The sequence below is a fragment of the Callospermophilus lateralis genome, chromosome 7 (genome assembly GCF_048772815.1).
Source record: "Callospermophilus lateralis isolate mCalLat2 chromosome 7, mCalLat2.hap1, whole genome shotgun sequence".
In the NCBI taxonomy this organism is placed as follows: Eukaryota; Metazoa; Chordata; class Mammalia; order Rodentia; family Sciuridae; genus Callospermophilus; species Callospermophilus lateralis.
Genome location: NC_135311.1, coordinates 118,314,983 through 118,330,012, shown reverse-complemented (window position 1 = coordinate 118,330,012; position 15,030 = coordinate 118,314,983). Strand labels below are relative to the sequence as shown.

At 42.0% G+C, this 15,030-nt stretch overlaps 1 pseudogene; it reads left to right on the top strand.

Annotated features, from left to right (window-relative positions):
- Nucleotides 1–1,324: 1,324 nt before the first annotated feature.
- Nucleotides 1,325–1,439, top strand: LOC143405289 (U6 spliceosomal RNA; annotated as a pseudogene).
- Nucleotides 1,440–15,030: the final 13,591 nt, after the last annotated feature.

Below are 15,030 nucleotides of genomic sequence, written 5' to 3'. Positions count from 1 at the left end.
TCCAACCATCAGTTCAGCTATAACATGCTTTTCTGTGTTGGGTTGTTTGTTGAGATGGGGTCTCCATATGTTGCCCAGGTGGGTCTTGAACTCCTGAACTCAAGGGATCCTCTGGCTCAGCCTCCTGAGTGTCTCCTGACTGCAGGCACTTGCCACTGCATCCAGCTCTTGCTTTTCTGTTTTCCATGATCTTTGTATTTTGGGATACAACTCTTACTCAATTTCCCCATTTTATGTTATTGGTCCTTTTGTCAAAACTAAGAATCTGACATTGTTTATTTGACTTTTTTTTTTGGCAAGTCTGGCAATTGAATCCAGGTCCTTGCACATGTGAAACAAGGGCTCTATCATTGAGCTACAGTCCCAGCCCTGTATTCTTGACTTTTAAACCAGAATTTTTTTTTCTCCCTAAGGGAAAAGCTCCAACTTTCTTCTTTTTTTTTTTTTTCTTCTATTCAAAGGTCCAAGGAAGAGCATGGAAGCTCATAATATGACCTCTTTATCATCAGCATACCCTCCCCTGGCATTTCTACCTTGCCCAATACCCACCCTCAAAAGCCAGAAAGACAATCCAAGAAGAACCAGCTATATAACCAGAAATTCAAAATTCCTATTCATTGACCTTTGGGTGGCCAACTTATCAAGCTCCTCTTTCCATAATCCTCCAAAGGTGCCTTTTGCTCCCAAACACTCCCCTATACACTAATCTCTTCACTAACTCCACCATTAATTCTTTGGTTTTTAAAATAAACATCTTTTTTTTAAGTTGTTGATGGACCTTCTTTTATTTACTTATATGCAGTGCTAAGAATCAAATCCAGTGATCACAAATGCCAGGCAAGCACTCTACCACTGAGCCACAACCCCAGCCCCACCATTAATCTTGTGGGCACCCACCAATATCAGTTCCATCCTCAAAGCTTTCAATCAGATTCAACTCAGTAGATATTCACTAATAACACAGAAACAAACCCCATCCAGGCCTGACCTTGAGCAGTTCCTGGTCCTCTGAAGGAAACAGACAGCTCTACCTATGATTAAAACAGCACCTGGGCTCTGCTTCCTTGTTGCTATGTCCTGGCCTGAGCTGCTTTCCTCTGCCACACCCTCCTGCCATCATGTTCCACCTTACCTTAGGCACAGAGCAACGGAGTTAGCTGTCTATGGACTGAGACCTCTGAAATCATAAGCCTCAAATTAACTTTTCCTCAAAGGAAAAAAAAAAGGAAGAAGAAGAAGAAAAGAAAAGGAAGGAAGAAAAGAAAAAGAAAAAGCACCTAGTAAATGAAGCAATGTAACAGTGGTTAAAAGCTTGAGATCTTCAGTGCTCACTTCAGCAGCCCATATAATAAAATTGGAATGATACAGAGAAGATTAGCATGCCCCCCACCCCCACTGCACAAGGATGACATGAAATTCATGAAGCGTTCCATATTTTGGGGAATGGAACCACCATTTGACCCAGCTATCCCTTTCCTCGGTCTATACCCAAAGGACTTAAAAACAGCATACTACAAGGACACAGCCACATCAACGTTTATAGCAGCACAATTTAGAAGTTACCTTCCATAGCTAAACTGTGGAACCAACCTAGATGCCCTTCAGTAGATGAATGGATTAAAAAATGTGGCATATACACACAATGGAATATTACTCAGCAATAAAAGAGAACAAAATCATAGCATTTGCAGGTAAATGGATGGAGTTAGAGAAGATAATGCTAAGTGAAGTCAGCCAATCCCAAAACACCAAATGCCAAATGTTTTCTCTGATATAAGGAGGCTGATTCATGGTGGGATAGGGAGGGGAAGCATGGGAGGAATAGACGAACTCTAGATAGGGTGGGGTGGGAGGGGAAAGGAGGGGGCATGGAGGATGGAGCAATGATGGTGGAATGTAATGGACATGATTATCCAAAGTACAGGTATGAAGACATGAATTGGTGTGAATATACTTTGTATACAACCAGAGATATGAAAAATTGTGTTCTATATGTGAAATAAGAATTGTAATGCATTCTGCTGTCATATATAAATAAAAAAGTTAAAAAGAAGCTTGAGATCTTCAGTCTCAAAGTGTGTGACTTCAGATATGCGGCATTAATTTCCACAAGCACCAGTTTTACTTTTAGAAGTTACCTCAAATTTATCTGTCCATTTTGTGTATGTCTTCTTTGTCTTATGTATTTTATTATTTTCTTGTATCTGTGAATATTTTATTTTTTTACAGTATACTTTTAGTTGTTAATAGACCTTTATTTTATTTATTTATATCTATGTGATGCTGAGAATCAAACCTAGTGCCTCACACATGGTAGCCAGCTGCTCTATCACTGATCTACAACTCCAGCCCTGAATATTTTTTTAAAATATTTTTAGTTGTAGATGGACACATTGCTTTTATTTATTTATTTTTATGTGGTGCTGAGGATCAAATCCAGTGCCTCATATTAGGCAAACACTTCACCACTGAGCTACAACCCCAGACCCAGCTCTGAATATTTTAAAACATATAAGAATCTTCCACAAAATTCTAGCAAACCAAATCCAATAGCACCTTAAAATTATCATATACCATGATCAAGTGGGATTTCTCCTGGAATCCAAGGCTGGTTCAACATACAAAAATCAACTAATGTGATATACCACATTGATCAAATAAAGAACAGAAATCACATAAATTGCCTGAATAGATGCCAAAAAAAGTTTTTGACAAAATGCAACACCTTTTCATGGTTAAAAAAACCCCCAAAACCTCTCCAAAAAAGGGGTTGAGGTTATGTAGTAGAGGGCTTGTCTAGCATGTGTGAGGCACTGGGTTCAACCTCACATTACGTAAAAATAAATGAAAATAAAGGTATTGTGTACATCTACAACAACATATTTTTTAAAACTAGAAATGGAAGAAAATTGTCTGAACATAATATGCCCATATATGAAGAGCCCTCAGCTAAAACCACACTCAACGGAGAAAAACTGAAAGATTTTCATCTAAAATCAGGAATAAAAGATGTCAGTTCTCACACATTTAGTCACATCATCCAGGAAGTCCTAGCCTGAGAAATTGGGTAAGAAAAAGAAATAAAGGATGTGCAAACCAAAAAGGAAGAAGTAAAATCATCTTTGTTTGATGACGATGTGATCTTATATATTAAAGACACCATTAGAAAATGTTAGGACTAACAAGTAAATTCAGTAAAATTGCAGGACACAGAATGGACATTCAAAAACCAGTTGCATTCCTGTACACAACAACTATCTGAAAAGAAAGTTAGGAAAACAATCCCTTTTATAATTGCATGAAAAAAGAATGAAATACCTAGGAACAAACTTAACCTAGAAAGTGAAAGACTTGTACACTGAAAACTACACAGTATGGATGAAAGAAATTAAACAAGGCACAAACACATGGAAAGACATCACATGTTCATGGACAGGAAAAATTAATATTGTCAAAATTAATATTGTTAAAATCCAAAGCAATCTAAAGATCTAGTTCATTGCAGCACTATTTAAATAGCCAAGATGCGGAAACAACTTAAATGTTCATCAACAAATAAATAGGCCAGTCATAGAAAGATAAATACTATATAAATCCTTTTTTTTTTTTTTTTTAATGCTAGGGATCAAACTCAGGACCTCATGACTGATAGGCAAATGCTTTACCACTGAGCTACATCCCCAGTCCTGTGAGATTTCATCATACAATATATATAAAACGGTCAAATCCAATGAGTGTGGTGGTACATGTCTGTAATCCTAGCAGCTTGAGAGACTGAGACAGGAGGATTGAGAGTTCAAAGCCAGCCTCTGCAAAAGCAAGGCACTAAGCAACTCAGTGAGACCCTGTCTCTAAATAAAATACAAAATAAGGCTGGGGATGTGGCTCGGTGGTTGAGTGCCCCTGAGTTCAATCCCAGTACCCAAATAAATCAATAATAAAAAATAAAAAGAGCTGGAGATATAGCTCAGTGATAAAACACCTCTGGGTTCAATCCCCAATACAAAAAAAAAAAAAAAAAAAAGTCAATCCATAGGATCAAAGTGTGGAATGGTAGTTGCCACAGACTGGGTGAAGGAGAAATGGGGAGTTACTAATCAACAAGCATAAAGTTTCAGCCAAGCAAGATGAAAAGCTCTAGAGATCCACTGTGCAACAGTGTACCTGAGGTCATCAATAAAGAATTGTACACTTAAACTTTGTTAAGAAGATAGATCATGTGTTCCTACATCAATTTTTTTTATATTTAACTATCTTAGATTATACTATTATCTATGTTTTGCTGACTATCTCTTATGGTATTAAATTTCCTTACTTGTTTGGTACTTTTTGTTTCTGAACATGTCTTCTGGGAAATTTCTTCTATAGGATTCTATGAATGCCCTGGGTTCTGAAGGCATTGTGAATTGCATCTGAATGATGTGGTTCATTGACTCTGGATCAATTTTTATCTTCAGCTGGGGTTATTTTGAGATTGGGGTTATATCAGGAAGGTAATACAGAATTGTAGTCAACCACTCACACATTTCTCAGACCAGAGGTTCTGATATCTCAGAGTAACATGAATACCTCTCATGGTTTGGGCTGAGTAGCCCATTTCCACTTCTGTCCATATCCCACAGGCAATGGGCAGATGACAGAGTTTCCCCAATCCAAATTAACAGAGAGGACAGCCCTTATCTGTCTCACAATTTTTTTGCAGAGATCCTAGTTCTACACTGGAGCCTTAACTCCTGCCCTGGCTTTTAACTGAATGAAGCCCAGTCCCTAGGCTTAGATCTCAATACCTTGATTGGCTATGTGTCTTCAGATTCTACTCTGAAGGAATGCACAGTATTATTTTGACATCTGGAAATCTTAAATTTTTACCTTTATCGCTTTCAAGCTCAGCTATACATTTTTTTAAACGGCGGGGGTGGGGGGAACAAAACAAAACAAAAACTCTTCTATTCTGCATTTCTATGTGTTTGTAACAAAATATCAGCTCATCCAACCTCTCAAGCACAATTGCTAGGAAAAAATTATCACAGACATGTAAGAACATGGAGACAATAATGACTTAGAAGAGAGAAAAATGTTTCAAGTAAGGGAACGACTATACCATATCAAATAATGCATTGTGGACAAGCAAAATGAGAACTAAGTGAACGCCATTATATTTGGAGATGTAGAGGTTGTTGGTTACCCTGGTTAGAGACGTCTCCTGGAGTAGCAGGGACAGGAGGCTTAGTGAAGAGTGAGGTGGAGCTAGGTGGTCGCCCTTCTGTAGTTTTGCTGGTAGACCTGTAGAAGGTTCTCAGGGTCAGGGCAAGGGTGTTTGGGGCAGAGAGCAGAGGCAGAAGAATCAGAGAATGCAGGAAAGAAAAGACGTCCCATAAAGACCAGAGAAGGCAAGAGATAAGCCCAAAGGAGTGGTTGGCCTTTCCTGAAGGGAACAATCGGAATGCAGAGGGAAAGACGCAAGAGGAAGGCGTGAAGACCCTTGCACTCCGTGGCAGGTGCAGGGAGGGCGTTCACATCTACGGGTGGGTGGAGTCAGTAGCACGGTCCTGTCCGGGTAGAGGGGTGAGGAAGAGCAGAATAGAGGGGCGTTTGGTGAGGGAGAGTTTGGGAAAGAGGGGAGCGCATTACCAGGCGTCCCTTGGGGACAGGAAGGCCATGGGAGTCCCTCCCGCAGCCCCTAGGTGGGCCAGCCTGGAGCAGGTACTAGCCCTGTGAGCTGCAGGAGGCCCCACGCTGGGGAGATCTGTGTGCTACCGGGAAGGCAGGGTCTGCGCCATGGCACTGGGTAGAGCAAGGTGGGGAAGAGAGGCGGTGGGGGGCGGGCTGCAGGGGGTGGCGACCAACGCTGGGCAGAGAGGGGATGGAAAGGTGGAAGTACTGGGTGAAAGTAAGTTTCCAAAAGTGGGACTTGGGGAAATTTGCTTATATGTAAGTTGTTTTGTAGTTCTATCTGTCTGGAGCTTGATCTGTGAATGAATGATTGAAAAAAGAAAGAAAGGAGAGAGAGAGAGAGAGAGAGAGAGAGAGAGAGAGAGAGAGAGAGAGAGAGAGAGAGAGAGAGAGAACCGCAGTACACGGGAAGTGGAGCCGAGGGGTAGGTGGGAGTGCGGGCGGGGAGAAGAGGTGAGAGTAAGAACATCTGGCCAGAGGCCGAGTCCCTCCTCCCTAGGCTAGATCCTCCTGGACTCCGCTAGCTCCCTGCATTCTGCCTCCGTCCTTCCCTGCCTCCTCCTCCAGTAATCTAGGAGGGTCACCCGAGGGGTTTCAGGCTGGGGCTATTTTGTGAGGGGCCGATTCCCGAAGCGGCGCTGGGGCGGGAGGGAGCGGGTGGGGGTGCTGGCGGCTGTGCAGAAGCTGGGAGGGGCAGGGGCAGGCGGAGGCCCAGCGCCCCAGGCGTGGAGGCTGCGGAGGTGTCAGAGACCGAGACTTAATGACAAGCCCGGGGTCCACCTGCACAGCTGAGCAGGGCTGGGAGCGGGGAGCTGTGGGGAAATTGGAAAAGGGACACATTCATTTTTCAACGCACTTTCCTGTCCTTACACACACACACACACACACACACACACACACACACCTTTAATAAAGAGCCAGAGGCTTCCTCTCTTCTGTCTCTCCCTCTACTTCTACAAAGGACCCCCGGGCGAGGGTCGTGATGGACAGAGAGGAGAAGGGAAGGGCTTGCTGCTGCCTATGCGCTTGCCTGGGGGACGCCCAGGCACCCTGCTGGCTCTGGCCACTCAGTTTAGGTGGGGGGGGGGGTCGGGGGGGGCAGACCAACAAAAGACTGGGAAGCTGAGTGAGTGCCCCCCACATGAGCAGGTATTTAGCCAGAACCCTAAGCCTCTGGAGTCCCAGCTCAGCCCCTCAGAAGAGGCCCTGGGGAGACTTCTTAGAGTCCTTCCCTCCCCATTACACAATGGGTTCACAGAAAATCCCGGACACAAGCCCATCGACTCCTGTGCTGGATCCTCCCTCCCCGACCACCAGCCTCCTCCAAACTGAAAAGAGGTACCAGGGCTAAGCTGACCTACTGGACCAGGGAGGTGAAGGGCTCCTCTAAATCAGCATCCCAGGACTCAATTCCGGCCACCTGTGTGGAAGAGCAGCTACATCTAGTGACATATAAACACCGTTCTAACAGTCTGTGTAAACTTCGCGTGCCCTCAAGGCCATATTCAAATAGCAGTAATCTCAACCCCCACCCACTGGAAAAGCCCAGGCATCCATTCCCTCTCGCATATATTTCTGAGGATCCTGGGAGATGTTCTCATGTTCCTTTCATCTACGGACTGCCACTAAAGGTGCTCAGTATGGTTGTGCAGGTCGCAGACTGTACAGCTCAAGGGGGCTATTTGCTTAGCCCATGATGATAATATAACATTATCTTTGCATTTCTTTCCAGTCACCGGAAGCTGACAAGCCCACTAACTCAAGTTCAGGTTTTTCTTTTTTCCAAAAGGTAAAGATTACCCAAATCAAAGGTGTGATTTCTTCCAAAATCATTTGCAAACCCCTAATTTAAGTTATCTATACTTGTTACCCCTTTTTTTCTTTTCTTTTCTTTTTGGTAGTGAAAATAAACTAATTTTGTTGGTCATCAACCCCAAGTAATTTATTTTGCAGTTATAACTTCCACAGCACCATATCTACAGAGTTTGAATAGCTCCCAAATTCCGATGGCTGACACAATAATCACTGATTTTTGTATCATTTACTGTGCACATGATGCTTCTGAATGGTCCAGGCAGCAGTCAGTGACCTATCCTCACTAGATTAGAGATCACATTTTTTGTTTATATTTTTATGTGGGCATGTGTATGTGTGCATGTGTGTGGGGGGATGTATGTGACAAAACATACACAACTTAACATTTATCATCTTAACCGTTTTTAAAGTGTACGGTTCTGTGTCATTGAGTACATTTACATTGTTGTGCCAACATCACCACTTTTTCTTCAGGCCAACCAAAACTCTACCTATTAAATAATCATTTCCTCTTCATCTTTAGCCCCTGGCAACCACCATTGTATTTTCTGTCTAAAAATTGGGCTACACTTTTCATCTCATCTAATTGAAATAATCATACAGAATTAGTCCTTTTATGACTGGCTTATTTTGCTCAGCATTATATCTTCAAGGTTTGTTGCTGTGGTAGCAAGAGTCAGAATTGTCTTCCTTTTCAGAGATGAATAATATTCCATTGTAGGGATATACCACGTTTTATTTATCCATTCATCTGTTGATGGGCATTTGGGTTGTTTCTGCCTTTTGGCTGTTGTAAATAATGTTCTGATGAATGTATTTGAGTCTTTCCTTTCAAGTCTTTGGGGGATGTATGCCCAGAGGAGAAATTGTTGGATCATATAGAAGTGCTGTTCAATTTTCTTGAGGAATTGTCATACCATTCTCCAGAGCTGCCACACTTTTTTATATCTTCCATGGCAACTAACAAGGCTTCCAATTTCTCCATGTTCTTGCCAAAATGAGCTTTTTCTGTTTTTGTTTTGGCAATCCTGAGGCAGTTGTCCTCAACAGCTCCCTCTCCTTAAGCCTACATCCAGCCAATACTTCATCCGATAGAGGGCATTAGACTCTGTCTGAGCCCTCCTTCGTCACCACCATGCAGCTGGCTCAGGCCCTCCTAACCTTCTGATAGCCATTGTACTTCTGACTTTCCAACAGGTTCAGTGGAAAGAGCCACATAGCACAGAAAGTGGCTTGGGGGCTGGGGATGTGGCTCAAGCGGTAGCGCGCTGGCCTGGCATGCGTGTGGCCCGGGTTCGATCCTCAGCACCACATACAAACAAAGATGTTGTGTCTGCCGAAAACTAAAAAAAGAATAAATAAATATTAAAAAAAAAAAAAAAGAAAAGAAAGTGGCTTGGGAGGCTGAGGCAGGAGGATTGTGAGTTCAAAGTCAGCCTCAGCAATTTAATAAGGCTAAGCAACTCAGTAAGACCTTGTCTCTAAATAAAATACAAAAAGGGCTGGGGATGTTCCCCGGTGGGGTGGTTAAGTACCTCTCGGTTCAATCCTCTAGACATCTGTAATTTCACAACCCTACTTTTCAACCTTATGGTTGGCAAGCATGATTGCAAATATGATGTGGTCATGTCATACAGTTAAAATAAACAAAATACATCAGTACCTCATTTTTAAAAAGATAATATTCCAAGGAGGGGAAGGCAGGGGATGTGGGGATAAGAAAGATAGTAGAATGAAACAGACATTATTACTTTATGTATGTATGTGACTGTATGACTAACGTGATTCTACAAGATACATACTCAGAAAAATGAGAAATTATATCCCATCTATGTATGATATATCAAAGCATATAAGTACATGCTACTGTCATGTATAACTAATTAAAACAAAAAATTAAGGGAAAAAAAGGATAATATTCCATTGTATAGATATATCACTTTTTGTTTTCCATTCGCCAGTTGATGGACTTTGGGTTGTTTCCACTTGGGGCAATTATGAGTAATCAAGTGTTTTGTGAATATATGTCTTCAGTTCTCTTGAGGATAAATATACCTAGGAATGGAATTGCTGGGTTGTGTAATAACACTATGTTTATTTTTTTAAATGTTATTGTATTTTTATACCTTTATTTTATTTATTTATTTTTATGTGGTGCTGAGGATGAAATCCAGTGCCTTCCACATACTAGGCAAGTGCTCTACCACTGAGCCGCAACCCCAGCCCCCTATTTTTAAACTTTAAAGAAACCACCTGATTATTTTACAAAGAAACTGCCCCATTTTACATTCCCACCAGCCAGTTATGAGGGTCCCAATTTCTCCACCTCCTTACCAACACTTGGTATTATCTGTCATTTGATTAAAAATATCCCTGTGGATATGAAGTGATATTGTGGTTTTAATTTGTATTTTCCTCCTGGCTAATGATGCTCACAGTTACTTGTTTTGGGTTTTTTGTTTGTTTGTTTGTTTTTGGTTTTGTATTGGGAATTGAACTCAGGGGCACTTAACCACTGAACCACATCCCCAGACCCATTTTGTATTTTACTTAGAGACAGGGGTCTCAATGAGTTGCTTAGCACCGCACTTTTGCCGAGGTTGGCTTTGGACTCTTGATCCTCCTGTCTCAGCCTCCAGAGCTGCTGGGATTACATCGTGCACCACTGGGTACAGTGCCATTACTTGTCGTTGCTGTTTTTTGTTTGTTTGTTTGTTTTTACAAAATAAGGTTTATATTTTCCTATCATAAAAGTCATTCATATATATTATTAAATTTAAAAAATTTTTGAATTTTAATCACACCCAAATAGCACCATCTAGAGGTAATCATTGTCAACCTTTCAATTTATCTCCTTGAATTCTATCCTTTCTAAAAAAATGATCAAAGTCATATGACATTTGCAATTTTGATCCTGACTTTTTCACTTAATATGATAAAAATGGGAATTTCCCTGACATTACTCAATGTTACTGAATATAACTATTTCCCTAGCCATTTCCCTATTGATGGATGCTTAGTTATTTTCAGTGTATTTAATGTTGTAAATAATACAATAATACAGTGCTTTGATATTGTGCCTTTGGATTTGTGTTCCATCTGCCCCGTAAGGCTCAGATCTTTGAGGAAAAAGAACCTGTCTTCTACCTCAGAAATATATGCAATTATTATGTATTGATTAAAAATAACAATAAGGGATATTACTAACAGAAGAAGGAGGAAGAGGCCAGCATGACCACACAGTCCTGTAATCCCAATAGCTCTGGAGGCTGAGGCAGGAGGATCACAAGTTCCAGAGCAGCCTGGCAACCTAGCCAGACTCTGTCACAAAATAAAAATAAAAAGGGGTAAGGATGTACTTCAGTGGTAGAGAGCCCCTGAGTTTGATCCCCAGTGCCAGGGGGGAAAAAGCAGGAGGAGGAAGAAGAAATGGAAGAGGAGAAGGAGAAAGAGAAGCAGAAGCACTCTTTTCTTGTCTTCCAGTTCCTCTGCATCCTTTGAGAACAGTACCTGGTGCAGAGTAAACTTATTATGTCATTGGGCCAGGCCCTGTTCCAAGTCACTGCAAAGACACTTATCAATGCATGTAATCTTCACGACTTCCCTGTGGGGTAAGTGATATTCTTCTTCTTCCTGTTTTAGACGTGAGGCAGTTGAGGTAGAGAGACGTGTTCAAGGTCATCAGTTAGTCAGAGGTGGAGGCAGGATTTGAATCCAGGTAGCTTGGCAGCAGATGGCACCAGGGCTCAACACACAGAAGACACTGGTTTTGATGTTTGTTTGTTTGTTTTTAAATCACTGAGCTATATCCCCAGTCTTTTTTATAAGCTTATTTTTTATTTTGAGACAGGGTCTCACTAAGTTGTCCAAGCTGGCTTCAGAATAATGATCCTCCTGCCTCAGCCTCCCAGATCTTCAGGAATATAGGTATTTACCACCATGCCCAGACCAACACTTTTGTTTTTCTAGAAAACCAATTCCAAACCCATTTACTGGATTGTGTCCCCTGCTAGACACATGCTTTTCTCCTGATATGCACTATTTTTTTTATAATTACTTATAATTACTTTCCTTTAAAAAAAAAAAAGCAACAGAATTTTTTATTATGGAAAAATTCAAACAGAAGAAAAAGAATATCTTCATCACCCAACTTCAACAATTATCAGCCCACAACCAATCTGGTTCCACCTAACTCCCCAGCTACTTCCTTCCTCCTGTTTCATTTTTAAGCAAATAATACTGATCTTTTTTATTTCATCTATTAATGTTTTATTCAGAAATTATCTCTAAAAGATAGCTTCAAAAATCATAGTTATAATGTCATTATCATGCTTTGAAAAATCAACTATAATTGGTTTTTCATTTTTCAACTTTTTATTTTGAAAAATTGCAAGTCTACAGAACAGTTGCAAGAATAATTTCATGTACAGCCTAAAGCTCTCACCTAATTCAACAGTTGTTGACATTTTGCCACATTTATTTTTTGTTACCATCTGAGATGAAGTTGCAAGCATCCTAATCTTTTACCCCTAAACATTTCCACATATATTTTCCCAAAACAAGGAGACTCTTCTACATAACTACAATATAATGCTCATATTCAGAAAATTTAAGATAGATACAATAAAATATCATATCAATTCATATTTGAATTTTGCCAAATGTCCCTTACAGAACTTTTTTCAATCTAGGGTCTAGTCCAGAATTATATTTGCATTTAATGGTCTTGTGTCTGTGGACCCCTTTATTTTGGAATTGTTGGTTCTTTCTTCGTGGCATTGATATTTCTTAAGAACATCCACGGACTATTTTACAACCTAACTATGAATTTGGATTTGCCTAAGGGTTTCCTCCTGGTTCTGCATTTCTCAAGTTCTGCATCTTTGGCAGGAATGGTACCTAAAAGATAGTGTGTCTTCAGGGCTGCACACTAGGAAACAGACAGATGGCCATTTGTCTGATTATGAAGAGATTGACTTTGATTACTTGGTTAAAGTAGCTGTAAATGCTTTTTAAATTTGAAATGACCTGGGGTTTTTTTTGTTTAGGTTTGTTGTTTTTTTGTTTTTGTTTGTTTATTTATTTTTTCCTACTAGACTGTGAGTTTGATGCAGGCAGGAGTCTGTTTTCTCCATCTCTCTATCCTCCAAATGTAGCTGTTTAAAATGAAAACGCACACCTACCACGAGTGGGCCCGCCCTGCCTTTCCCTGCATCCTCAGTAGCCCTGGGAGTCTAATTGAGATTTCAGACCAGGAAAATGAGGCTCAGAAGAAGGCAGGCTCTGCAAAAGTGCGATTTCCCCAAACTCCTTCCTTCATGAACTGTTACCTCTTTTCCAAGACTCTCCTTTTGGATGACACCTGGGAAAGGCTCCTCGGTACCCTGAAAAACAATAATGTTTTCTGGAAACAGAAATTCCCAGAAAGAAGGCAAGCAAAGCGCATTAGCTGTCCAGAGCCTAGGGGCTGGGGGAGAGGGGCGGGAGGCCCTATTTGCATTTTTTCCATTAACAAGCTGGAGTTGAACTTGCTTGCCTGGGGAGATAATTTGAGAGGGAAATCTTTGCATATTTTATTTAAAAGCACGCTGCGTTAGGCGGGTAATAACGCAGAGTGTGGCGATTAGGTGAGGCCTGCAGGGGGCGGGGGTGGGGTCCTTTCCCTCCGGTCTTTCTACCCATCCATCCCCACGCTCTGCTTAATCCTGGGAACCAGCCTCCGTAAAGGCCCCTTAGGCCCGAGAGGCTGGTGAAAGCTCAAGCCGTGGTAACCTGGGCTCTTTCTGGCAGAGGCAGTCCAAGGGGGAGGAGCCCTGGAACAGCCCTGGGCGGGAAGAAGGGTGGAAGGGGTGGAGCAAGAGAAAGGGGACCTGGCCAGGAGAGGTGGTGGCTCCCTCCTCCTCAGACTCCTGTAATCCCAGCTCCTCCGCAGGCTGAGGCAGAAGGAGCCCGATTGCGAGGTCAGCCTGCGCAATTTAATGAGACCCTGTTTCAAATTAAAAAAATTAAAAGGACGTGGGGTGTTGCTCAGTGGTAGAGGGGGCTGAGGTTAAATCCCCAGGATGGCGTAGGGCGGGGCGAGGAGAAAAGATAAATAAAGGGGATCCAGGTCCAAAGCTGACTGTAGCCCTGTGGTTCTAAGTGGTGGAGGTGGCTGGGTGGGGGGTAGGGAGTGCAATAGGGAGCTTTTAAAAATATGAGATATTTTGGTTGTCAATGAGTGGGTAGACAGTGCTGTTGTTATTTCATGTCTAGGGGACAGGGATGCTAATTGGGACTCTGCATTGCTTAGGACAGTCCCACTCAAATAATTATCCAAATGCCAAAGACACTCACATGAGCCAACCTGCCTCAATTGTGCAGGTGTGTGCACAAATCAGACCTTTCCTTAAAGTCCTGCCATACTGTGCTGCCTTGGGATTCAACAGGGACTGTGTGGTCCCGCAGTTGGAATGAGTGGAGCCGCGGAGTGTTGACAGGTCACTTCAACTCTCTATTTCTTCATCTATAAAATGCATTTACCCATGCCTACCTCTCAAGGTGGTCAAGAGAAAGCCATGGGATAGCAGGGGACAGGGTTCTACAAACTATCAAACTCAGCACCTGGAAGAGGATGTTATTGTAGAAGGGAGCAGAGCCTTAAGCTGCTAATCTAGTAAGAGATACCCGAGGGTAGTTACCCTCCTCTGAGGGGCTGATGAAGCCCAGGTGACCCCAACCCGTCCTGCCTTACTGGATGAAGAACTCATGTTTACAAGGTTGACTTCCCACAGTCAGTGCCGCTTGGCCTTGGCTATAGCATGCCTACTGAAAATGGAGGTGCAGCTCCTTCATAGCCAAATGACAGAAGTGGAGTGACTTGAAACACATTAAATATTATGAAAAAGCCAGGTACTAGGAGACTCAAGGAGGTCACCTGCCATTTCTAGATAAACCTGAAAAATCTCCCTTTCACCTCCCCCTGCCTCAGTCTTTCTCATCTGTTGCATGGTTATGAAGCCATCTGACTCACCTCCCACCCCCGTTCCAAAATGCATAAGTGCACAGGCATGCACAGATGCACATACACACCAGCTAGAAGGTCTCACTCATTAAGAATGAGGAGAGCATCTGTTTCACTCAAAGAAGCTTCATTTTGGACATCAAGATGGTGATTGTGGGCTGAGGCTGTAGCTCAGTGGTAGAGAGCTTACCTTGTGTGTGTGAGGCACTGGGTTCAATCCTCAGCACCACATAAAAATAAATAAAGATACTGTGTGCTCATCTACAACTAAATAAACATTTTTAAAAAATAAAAATAAAAGATGGTGATTGTACCTGAGGCATCCAGGAAATCAACTTGGAAGGATCTGCTCTTGTCTGGATGAGTTTGGGGATAGAGATAAATTCAAGGGTATGGTAGTTTATGCGTCTGGAAAGGTCACATGAGGATCTCATACACTCCAGGCCCAGGAAACAGCCTTTTCTCCTTCCCATGGAAAGAAGGAAGCAGTTAGCTTGAGCATGAAATATAACACTATAGCAAGAAGCAGACACCTGCTC